Below are 12,231 nucleotides of genomic sequence, written 5' to 3'. Positions count from 1 at the left end.
GAAATCCAAAGCTGCAGATTCCCAGAATGTCCTCCCTGTGTCTGTGGACGCGCATGCCTTCCGGTGCTCGTCAGGATAGATACGGACGCCCTGGACCGCCGCAGCACAGCTGTTTGATGGTATTCCCAGCCCAGTTGGGAAAAGGAATTAGCACAGACCTCAAGAGAGAGCCTGTTCTCATGAAATCCCCAGCCTGGCGGGGCGGCTGAGAGCAGGCGAGCAGCTCAGTCTGGTTTCACAGTCTCTTATCGGCTGGCCTGCTCGGCCCGTCGGCCGTGCGCCCTCGGCCCTGCGAGAGAGGGTCGGGCGCAGACAGGGGACAGCGGACCTGGGCTGGAACAAAGGCTGGATCCCACATCTCCACCCAGAGCCCCTGGTCGTGGCCTCCTGACCCCTGCTGAGGGGGGTCGGAACACGGCTCGTGGCTACGGGGACGCGGCTGCTGGGGGGCCCCTAGGAGCTGACTTCTGCAGCCTGGTCTTCTCTTCATATGCCACGGGCTCTGGGCAGTCTCGCGTCGTTTCCAGACACCCCCGAATCTGAGCAGTGGGAACTGTTTCTTGGCGCGTGGCGATCCCAGGAGCTCGTGGCCGACCTCTGCCGTGGCGTTCACGTTGTCGTCCCCCGGGAGCGCATCTCAGCCTCTGTGATGGGGCTGCCCCCCGAGGGCTGCAAACCACGGGCACACGTGTAAGAAAATGGGAAGCACCCACGTGCCAATGACCACCACCGCGAAGAGGTACATCCTATGGGTTCACGTTGTTACTCTTTTAGCGTTGTTATTTATTCTTGAGAGACAGAGAGAGAGACAGAGTGCAAGCGGGGGGAGGGGCAGAGAGAGAGGGAGACACAGAATCCGAAACAGGCTCCAGGCTCCGAGCGGTCAGCACAGAGCCCGTCGCGGGGCTCGAACTCACGGACCGCGAGATCATGACCTGAGCCGAAGTCAGATGCTTTACCGACCGAGCCGCCCAGGCACCCCGCGTTTACATTTTTAAATACTGAAATATGAACATTAACTTAGTTCCAAAAGTCAAAATGCTGCGAAAAATGTACCCTTTGAAGGCTCCTACCTATCCCTGTCCCTTCTCCCATCCTCACACCCTGTGGAGAAGCAATCTCCTTCGTTATTTCTGCTTTATCCTTCCTGTATTTTTTTTGGGGGGGGGATATTACATATAATACCGTGCATCCATGTGCCTGCACGTGTCTGTGTATGTGTGTAAGCATACGTCCCGTGCAAAATACAGTGCGTTACACATTCCGTTCTGCACTTAGGTATTTTCCCCCTTCATGTTGTACCCTCATGTTGCCCCACCTCAGACCGTCTCCTTCCTTTTTACAGCTCGCCTCCATGTGGGCATTTGGGTAATTTCCAATATTTTGCAGTTGCCAGTAGTGTTAAAACGGACGACACATCAGCCTACGCGTCCCATCGTTTTCTGGGCGGTCCAAGCCTGTGTACTTGGCGCGAATCACGGCACAGACTCAGACCAGGCTGCTCGGGCTGCGACTCCACCCCCTCCCGTCTGACTCATCCTCACAAATGCCCCGACCTCTAGGCACCTCCGTCTCCTCGATCGTGAACGGGGATGATACGCAGCCCCCTCTCCAGGGCTCACTGTGAGGACCAAATGAGCTACCGCGTAAAAATGCCTAGAACGGCGCCTGACGCACGGGAAACCCTCGGTAAATGCCCGCCGTGTGCACCTGCACCAGACACAGTCAGGGGTCCACCCAGGCTGGGAGATGTGCGAAAACAGGCTTGCAAAAAAAAAAAAAAAAAAAAAAAAAAAAAGTCCTGCATTGTAGCCGTTGCCAATTTCCACGGCCGTCACTCAGCACGGAGTGGGGAAGGGCGCAGCCTGCGGATGTGATCGTGGCGAGCTGGCCCCCTGCACAGCCCGGTGCCCTCCGCCCTCCTGCCCGAGTGGGTGCACAGCGGCTGCCCAGAAGCCAGCGCTGGCGGCTCAGACTGCGGGCCTCACCCTCGCCTGGACCCCTCCTTTCTCACTCCCCCGCCTCCCCGAGAGATTCCCTAATACACCCCTTCACACGCGTCCCCGTCCCACAGTCTGCTCCCAGGGAACCCACCCGAGACTGCATCTCCACATCTTGTTTTCCCTGAAAAGCCTGAAGTTTGGGACCGTTTCCTCCACAACAATACTCAACAGGCTTGCAAGCTCTTTTCCATTAACCCCGCTGTAACCTCCTCCGGGGCTCCATCCACGTCCGTGCCCCAAGGTGTGTCTGTCCACGGGTCCTGACTCACAGAGCAAGGTCCTCTGCACTGACTCAGCGATGCCATTTCCTGCCCACAACCTTCTAGAACTCTTGCACTTTTCACACAATGGAGACCAGCCCACCCCTGATTCACCAGCTCAGTTTTCTGTCACATCCTGTACTTTCCCTGAGGATTTTTCTGTTCCCCTTCTGACCAGAGCCAGCGCCAACCAGCCCGCAGCACCAGAGAACAGAAATGTGGCCAAGCAGACTCCAGCTCGGTTCAAAAAAATAAAAAGGCAAACGTGGAAGGTCTGGAGGACCCGAGCCTTCTCTTGTTGGAATCAAATCTGCTGGGTTGAAGCGTGCGTGGTCTCCGAATTCCCTCCCTGATCCCCCCGCCCCAAATAAAGGCCACGGCGAGGGGACCAGATGGGGTTCCATGTGGCAGAAACGTGAAAGGATCGCCCGCCAGCGAGTGTAATCGTTCTGGAAATAGTTCAGAATATTCATGTGTTCTGTACTTTTTCCTCAAGTAAATAAGGTGGGGAGAGCATCGGAGAAGGGCCAAAGGTTCCCTCGGGAATCCAGAGCTCAGGGAGAAGACAGTGAGTTGACGTGGCCCTGCCTTACGCACATCTATCTCCTCCACGCGCCTCGCGAGGACACCCCTTCGGAGCGGACACTTGAGTCCCTGAGGTCGGCTTCCGTGATGAGCGACCACCCTCATGTTCCAGAGGAAACAGTTAAGTCAACGAAGGAATAAGCCAGATCCCAGCCTGCCCCCCGCGTTGGGAGGACTTGTCTAAGAGCTGTCCTGAGCCGCCACGTGGCCATCCACGGACACAGATCCTCCACTTGGCCTCGGGACCACCCCGTGAATTCCTTACGGATCAGCTGCAGGCACAGACGCGGGCTTTGGGGTGAAATTCAGTTGTCGTTATTGCTTTCTGCAGAGCTCGCGATGGAATATTCTCACGTCTAGGCCAAGATGGCATTTGCTGGCTCAGTACCGTGGCCTATGCCAGACGGGAGCCGCGGCTTAGACAGTGCGTCGGTTCCCTCCCTGCGGAACCGCGTTCACCATCAGAAATTGTGGTAACTGGAATATTTTGAGTCAGAATCACAAACTTAAATGGACGGTCTCCTGTTACGTAACTCCTGAACAAAACACAACAGAACGAGCGTAAAAAGCACAGGAAACGACAAGGCGGAACGAGGGATAAGCAAATTCGGGACCACGCTCACGGTCGACCTCTAATCTGGAGCGTGTGTGTCCAGGGTTACTCCTTCTCCGGTCACCTGAGAGGTTTACGTTCAAGTGGGTAGAAAAGGGACATCTTCCCAGTTTTCGTGTCTTCCAAAGAATCTCCCAGGTCTATGCACAGAGTGCAGTGACGAAAAGCACGTGCTTTGGACTCGAAGCCTCCGTTTAAGTCTTCACTCTGCTGCTAACAGGACGTGTGACACGTGTCAGGGGCAGACCCCTTCCCCTCTCACCCCCGGTTGCAGACCTGGCCGGTTTGCGGAGATGACAGCACACAAGACGTGGAAAAGCATCGCCGTGCCGTCATCTGCCTGGGGAATGCTCAATACAGGGGTTGTCCTTGTTTTCTTAACTTGCCCCCTATCGGAAAGAGACGAGTTATTTAAAATTTCTTTTTAATGTTTGTTTATTATTGAGAGACAGAGAGAGACAGAGCGTGAGCATGGGAGGGGCAGAGAGAGAGGGAGACCCAGAATCCGAGACAGGCTCCAGGCTCCGAGCCGTCGGCACAGAGCCCGACGCAGGGCTTGAACCCACGGACCGAGATCGTGCCCTGAGCCGAAGTCGGACGCTCAACCGACCGAGCCACCCAGGTGCCCCGGAAATAGATGAGTTATTGAAAACACAGGAGGGGCGCCTGGGTGGCGCAGTCGGTGAAGCGTCCGACTTCAGCCAGGTCACGATCTCGTGGTCCGTGAGTTCGAGCCCCGCGTCGGGCTCTGGGCTGATGGCTCGGAGCCTGGAGCCTGTTTCGGATTCTGTGTCTCCCTCTCTCTCTGCCCCTCCCCCGTTCATGCTCTGTCTCTCTCTGTCCCAAAAATAAATAAACGTTGAAAAAAAAAATTATAAAAAGCCACAGCGTTTCGCGTCCGACTTCAGCTCAGGTCACGATCTCGCGGTCCGTGGGTTCGAGCCCCGCATCGGGCTCTGGCCTCATGGCTCAGAGCCTGGAGCCTGTTTCCGACTCTGTGTCTCCCTCTCTCTCTGCCCCTCCCCCGTTCATGCTCTGTCTCTCTCTGTCCCAAAAATAAATAAAAAACGTTGAAAAAAAAATTAAAAAAGAAAACACAGGATGGTTTGTGTTTCTACAGCTTTGTAGCGATGCAGAATAATTCTCCACAACGCACACGTGCGCATGCACAGACGCGCACAGGGGCACACGCGCACACGTCTTCAGAAGGGTAATTTTCTCCAGACCGCATTTTCAGGGCCTGTGTGATTCGGGCAAGGATTCTCGCTGCTGCTTTCCCAGCAAATAAAGTTGTCCGAATCTGTTTACTCTCAAATTTATATCAAGAGCTTCATTAGCAGCAGCGTGGATTGGATGGCCACCACATGGCACAGAGACGTGGTCTGAGGAGGCCGGTTCCCCCAGTTTTGCTGAGTGATTTGTTTTTAATGAATTATGCACAGTGATCATAGGCTCTACTCAAAGCCTCATTTACTCTGGAAATTCCTGAAATGGCTGCTCATTTCTCCAACCTCTCTCTTTCTTTCTTTCTTTCTTTCTTTCTTTCTTTCTTTCTTTCTTTCTTTCTTTCTTTCTTTCTTTCTTTCCTTCTTTCTTTCCTTCTTTTTCCCTTGAAAGTTCACAAACACCATCGGAAAAAGAAAAGCATTAACACGCATACTTTTGTAGATGAGGAAACACAGATGATTTGATAGAAAGCAGGTTCGGGGTGAAATATTCATGATAATGAATCAGCTCTCTGGCTTTCTTTTTTAATCTCTGGAAACCCTGACAGCAGAGAAAGTCTGATTAAGTAAGCCCACAGTGGATTCACGAGGGCGCGAGCATGAGGGTCTGAAGCTTCTCAGCACTGATTCATGGTGCCGGGGACACGGCGGAGGCTCAATAAGTAAGTACAAATGAATTGATAAAATCCCATTTCCAGACAAGTCCTTCAGGAAGTCAAGCAAGGAGCTGACCCTTGTCCGAGGCGTCGTGCCCACGGAGCCTGCCTGCCCGTCTGAGCGGTTGGGACGCGCTCTGGGACTCTCTGTCGGGGAAGGACGGTTTTCCTTTCCGTGGACCGGGCAAGGGCGGGATTTCTTCCGCACAGTTGCAGCCAGGAGACGCGGGTTGAGTGTGTAAACAGGGTGGGTTCAATGCTCCCCAGCATCCACAGAGAAGATGAGAAACACAGCCCACGAGCCAGGTCACGCCCCCCACCCCCGCCGCAAAAGACCACAGGCGCAGGTGGTCAGAGCACCAGGGCGCGAGGTCTCGGCTGGAAAATTAGAGCAACAGGGACCCAGTCAGCCCATCAGTGGACATTGTGGCGCCCCCACCGCGGTAAGGCTGTGAGGGGGGCACGCGGCACAGCCCGAGATAAAACCCGCGACTCACCAGGGATGGCTGGACCTTCACCTCCACAGAACGCATCCCCGATGCAAGACCCCACCTGCTCCCCCACGGCAGGCCCTTCCGACTGAAGTTTTCCAAGAAAATGCTTGAGGATTTCCGGGGTGCGGAGTCGAGCGGAAGCTGACGGCCCGGGAGCACCGTTGGGGCGCGGCTGGCGGCCCTCCCCCCCAGAAGAATCCAGATGCCCGCGGACACAGCATCTGGCACGGTCTTCAGGGGACTCGTGGATCAACCCCACCCCGAACCCCAAGAGCTCCAGGCAGGGACGCTACTCCCCCTCTCTAGTGCACAGGCTAAGGCTCTGGGTTCAGGAGAAAGGATATGGCTTCTGAAGGCAGTTCGCTGAGATTCTGAGTCCGTTTTGTCTCCTGGAGTTGATGCTGAGCCGGTGACCCATCGCTCGCGGTAACCAACAGCGCCCTCATCAGCACGCGATAACGCGCTGGGGAGGCGTCATGGTGTCTGCGCTGAAAGCATTCCGCCTTCTCTCGTGGGCCCCGTGGAACCGATGAGGGGGCCGCTGGGAAAGACCGTGCAGTCGGGGGGCAGCGAGGCAGTGGGGCCAGGGCTGGGGGCGCAGGCCACGAGGAGGCGGCCTGAGCGCAAAGCCAGCGCGGGTGTCCCGGGAAAGCGACTTTGCCTCCGGGTCTTGATTTTCTCATCTGTAACGTGGGGTGACGGTGACAGTGCCCGTCTCGTGGGGTTGTGGGGGGATGGCGCGAGCTGATACCCGTCCGGTGCCTGGACAGCACCCAACGGGCCCTGTGAGGGACAGCGGGTGAGGGCCGGCTCGGGCTCCTCGGGTGTGACCTGGGGGCCCTTGGGCGAATCATCTCCACCCTCTGAATGTGCACGTTGCAAAATGGCCCCAGGAAGCCTCCCTCGGATGGTGGCGATGAGGTCTGTTGGAACAGTGCGGCCGTCTGCAGAGCACGCGGGACCTCCTCTCTGGCTGCTGCCGCCCTGGCCCAAACCGCCCCCTGCCCCCACCCCCAGACCCGACAACGGCCCCGAACCACCCCTCAGGGTTCCCTCTCTCTCCCCGCCCTCCCACTCCCCTGCAGCAGCCTGCTGTTCTCCACGAGCAGAGCAGGGCAGAGGTCACTATGGTCCTCGGTCAGGTTGCCACGCAGAACCCGCCGACGGGCCTCCGTCCTTCTCAGTGAGAAGTGAGACGTGAGCCCTCCCCTGCCGCCCCCCCCCCAGCCTCCCCCACCCTCGCTCCCTGGCCACGCCGGGCTGCTTCCTGCCTCCGTCCAGGATGTTCCTCACCTGGCCACAGCTACTCACTCCACACTCCTCCTGTACCTCCCGGCCCGAGCACGGGTCCCCAGAGCAGCCCTCCCCGCCCTCGGTAACCTCCCCCGCACAGCTGTCACGACGTCCCCTGACTTCCTGTGTGTCCAGTGACAGCCCGCTGGTACCCTGAGAGGGACACACGCTGGCCGGGACGCACCGAGGCGGAGACGGCACTGGCTGGTCCCACAGGAGGCGCTCACTACATGCGCACTGAGTGGACAGGCGGACAGACGGCAGGAGGGAGGGAGGGCAGCGTATTAACAAGTAAATAAAGATACCCAGCACCGTGCCCGGCTCACAGAGGGAGCTCAGGAAACGCCAGCTCTGTTATTCTGCAAAGTCCCCTGCTATGGACCCCAGTCCCGGAGAGAAAGAACCAGAACGTGGGCCACATGGGACTGTTTGCCGACCTGCTTCCCAAGTGCCTAGAACACATAGTAGGTACTGTGTAAATCTCATGGAACAGACTGCACCCCATGTGCTTGACCCCAAACCCAGTCAAATATATTTAATGCATACCATTTGTCTATAAATTAGGAAGTCGTGTGTATTTATAATAAGCATCCAAGTGAGTTACATTCTGGGTAGTGTTTCTCAGAGTCTGGACCACCGACATATGAGGTCCTGAGACCGAAGGACGGTGGTGACTCAAGGAGAAGCGCATGTGCAGTTGTCTGGGTTTCGAGCTGAACAAGCTTTTTTTTTATTTTTTATTTTTCATGAAACACCATTTTTTCTTGAAAGAGCAAGTGACAGACAAACCATCATTACTGAGACTTGGAACGTCAAGGAAAACAACCCCACAGTTTGCTGCCAGTGACAAAATAGGAAAGTTGGGGTAGACATTAGAATTTTGGAAAATGTGTATTCACCACTGTGCAGTTGACAGCCTCCCAATTCTTAAAGACTTTTCTGATGATATTGGTGGTGGTGTTCATTGATGTGATGTTTAAAATACTGTATAATCAGGGGCACCTGGTGGCTCAGTCGGTTAAGTATCCGACTTCGGCTCAGGTCATGATCTCCCGGTTTGTGAGTTCGAGCCCTGCATCGGGCTCTGTGCTGACCGCTCGGAGCCTGGAGCCTGGAGCCTGCTTCGGATTCTGTGTCTCCCTCTCTCTCTGCCCCTTCCCCACTCATGCTCTGTCTCTCTCTCTCTCTCTCTCTCTCTCTCAAAAATAAACATTTAAAAAAAATTTTTAATGAATGATTTAGGGGCGCCTGGCTGGCTCCGTTTGAAGTGTGTTTGACTCTTGATCTCAGGGTCATGAGTTTGAGCCCCACGTTGGGGGTAGAGATTACTTAAATAAAACTTTAAACAAAATTTAGTGAATTATTTAGGTTATGGGTTCATTACTGTCATTTTTGAATAAATTAATACATACTGTAAACGTTTCTCAGTTTTAAACTCTAATACAACGGGTATTGATTGACATAACCCACCCAGACCAAACTCTCGGTAATTTTTAAGAGTATAAGACTAAAACCTTTGAGAACCACCGTTCAGACTATGTACTTCCTGAAATTTCCCCCCAAACTATACTCCATCTGGGAATGGCTTCTGAGAAAGCCGGACACGTTGGGCGCAGGATCACATAGCCTCCGAGTTCCTAGGAAGCAGACCTTCTGCAGGACGGCTCCGGCTTCATGATTTCTTCCCAAGTATCTCACCAGCGCTCTGAAACTATCCGCGGAGATTTCTAGGCCTACAGGAAGGGCCAAAATAAAATGGGCCCGTTATTTGGATGGGGAGAAAGAGAGCTTGAGATCATGCCAGAGAGCACATCCAGAGTGAGGCCACCCTGTTGTGGGACGAGGAAGAACGCAGCTCCCCGAACTTCCGGGAGCCCCTGTTCCGGACCCGGCTTTTCTCATGACACATCCATGGTTTGGCCTGCGCCTGGCTGCATTCATCCTGGGAATAGCTTGTAGGATTCTGGCCCCTGTTCATTTCCGTCACCACCGAAGGCAGAAATTATCCAAGTGGGTGGAAAAAGAAACTGGGGGCAATTTAAGAAACACGACATCAGAGGTAAACAAGGGCCCGCCCTCCTCCCATTTGCTTCTCCGCAAATTTGTTTCCAGTATCACAGTTGCTCATCCGAGGAGTGAGTGCCACCAAGGCTCGAAACAGCGGTTTAAAGGGACGGGCGGGGGCCCCTTCGCCGCAGCCTCCCCCCCCCCCCCCCCCCCCCCGCCCCGAGCCGACCCGCCCGCCACAGCCCCGGCTCAATTTCCCACACACGGCTCTGAAAAATGATTCCCAACACCAGACCGCAAGGGGCATTTTATCTCAGCTGTCAGCCTGAAATACATTCAGAACGCAAAGCAATTATGGAAACATTTGGGTCTCCTGAACTCTTCTCTGCTGGATTTCTCTCCCAAATAAAATGAAATGAAGCTTAGTTCTTTGGGGATTAATATAAACAAAGATCGTAAAGGCATCCAGTGAGCAGGCGTAGGAGGGAGATCACAGGCTGAGAAGGGGCGCTCGCTTGCCCTGAGCACAAGAGCGTCGAGTACCCGAGGAAGCAAGAGCTTTGCAGCGAGGGCCTCGCCACGAATACGGTTAATTCTTTTAATTAGAGCGCAGCAAAATGTTGTTTCAGCTACCCCCCACCTCGCTCTGTCAATCCACGTCTCCGAGGTCCTGAATAGTGTCAAATGCAAATATCCTTTAAAAAAGAGGGTGGGGGGGGGAGGTGGTCAGAGGGTCTAGAGGGAAGAAGGGATTTTTGAAGTATGTACTAAGTCAACAGACCCGTGAGCAGTGGGACAGTAAAATTTCACAGCCAGGCTTTGATCTGGATTTCAGAAAAATGAAGCCATAAATGTAGAATGTTTTATGAACCCAAAAATAAGAAACTCTTTGTCCTTTAACTAAAATGTCTGCGGAGGAAAAAAAAAATCAGAGGATTATCTCAACGTCGAGCTCATTATATTTTATTTGTGGCAGGGTAAAAAGAGAGCACAAAAATATTTACCGAGGTTTATTTTAACTCTAAATAAACTAAAAGTCGCTTTAAAATATATACATATGTATATTTCGAGCGGGTTTCAGCGGACACATCCATCAACCCAAAACAGGCAGAAATGAATGCGTTTTCTTGCCGAAATTGAAATTTTCCCTCGGCGTCGGCAGTGACCTCGGTGAAGGTTTCGTCCTGTGGTCACGTTGCTACCTGCCAGCCACGCTCCCCGGAGGACATTTCTGGACTCGCTGTGCCGTCGCCTGCATGCCGAGGGCTGTGCAGACGCACGCGGGGCTCCCTTCCGCCCGGGGTTTCTGTGGTCCTTCGAAGAGGGAGTGGGGAAGGGAGAGAAACTTCTGCACCGCGCACCCCGCATCCGCGGCTGTCCTCAGGGACGTGGGGATCGGCCCTTGCCCGGCAGACGGGAAGGGCGCTGCCCGCTTCCTGGGCCGCGTCTCCCCTGGGCCAGGATGAGGGGCTCGAGGTCATGCCCAGCTGGGTTTGGGGCTCAGTCCCGCAGCTGGGAAGAGCTGCTCCACCGCTCGGCACCTGGGCCCGCACCTGTAGGAGGCGACGCCACGGTGCCACGTCCGGGGAGATGCTGCTGGTGGCGGTGCCTGGTGCACGGGGGAGGGCTCCGTCGGCGGAGCGAGGGCTCCGCAGCGAGGGTGCATCTCAGCCCTCCCCGGGCCCCGTCTGTCCGGGATGCGAGCTCACTCTCCTGAGAAGGCAAAGCCACTCGTAGGTGAGGCTGCTCACAGAAGCCTTGGGGCCCCGTCCACGGCAGACTGTGCAGGTGACAGGGACCGAGTGCCAGCTCACTCGGCTTTCCCAGCGCGTCAAGCTGCATGCCTGGAGAGTGAGGCGGTGCCCACATGTTTTCAATAGAAGTGACCCCGTGAGGCAGGCGTGGCCACCCGCCGACCCTCGGGTACAGACGCGGAGCGACCCGCTGACTGTCCCCGACGTGCCGTCCCAAATGCAAACCTCGGGGTCCCAAAGCTCATTGCAAAATCCTCCGTGTTTAAGACACTTTGCTTCCCCGAAACGTGTGTTCTGTTTCTTTGTGAAAGGTTATGCGGCCGTCTTCTCAAAGTCTGCAGACGTCATGTTCATTTATTGTGTTTCGGCAAATAGTGGGAAAGGTTTTTTTTTAGTTTAACCTAAATATCCTTGCAATGTCGTGTGGTAGTATCAGGATTTGGGAGAGGTAGTTGTGGTGTTTTTCTTTGATTTTAAGTGAAGTATTAATAATAAAAAAGAATCCTCGATTAGAGTCCTTTCAGCCACCGAATTCTTTACATGATAGCAACCATTTTTACGACCATTTTTACTGCAAAACTTTGACCGCAAAGTTCTGTCTGCCCTTCTGTTAACTGAGATGATGTCTGATTTGTTTTCAGTTAGTGCCCAAATCTCCAAGGAGCTGACGATGTAATAACAATGATAGATGAGACACACGTGACAGGTGACATTATGATCCCCAAACCAGCCAGAAGCCACGTCAGCACCTTTCATACATCATCTCATCATCTGTTTTACCCAGTGCCGATCAGAGTAGCTGTAGCTGCTCAAAGGTCACCAGTCACCTGACTCTTCCCAGAGGCTAATCCTCACTGGACACGTGCCACTGCACCCATTTCATAGATGAGCAAACCAAGGATAGAAAGGCTTACACAACTTCCCCAGGGTCATGCAGCCAACACGTAGGCTCAAGGGACATATTCTTTCCTCCCCGCCCCCCACACCTGTTGCCCGTAACGTTAGCAAAGAAGTTGGGGCGGGGGGAGCAGCCCGGAGGAAGATGAAAATCCGATAGAAAGTGGCAAACAGAGAAAAGGCTGCACTGAACAAAGTGCCCGGAGGAGGGGGGAATCCGTATTCCCAGGCACCTCCTCCAGGGCACAGGGGAGCTCCCGGGTGGAACACGCGCCTCCCGGGCTCTGGGATTGGAGAGGCACACGCCTCAGTTCTCTGCGGCGCTCTCACGCTCCTGGGAGCACAGTCCGTGGCTCTCGCGTCGTGAACACACCTGCACGGCCCCCACGTAGCCTCGGCTCCGCACGGACCCCAGCAGCACCCCCGGAACAGTGCGTGTGAAG

Source organism: Felis catus, chromosome E2, assembly GCF_018350175.1.
Source record: "Felis catus isolate Fca126 chromosome E2, F.catus_Fca126_mat1.0, whole genome shotgun sequence".
NCBI classification, from domain to species: Eukaryota; Metazoa; Chordata; class Mammalia; order Carnivora; family Felidae; genus Felis; species Felis catus.
Note: the sequence above shows the minus strand (reverse complement) of the source record.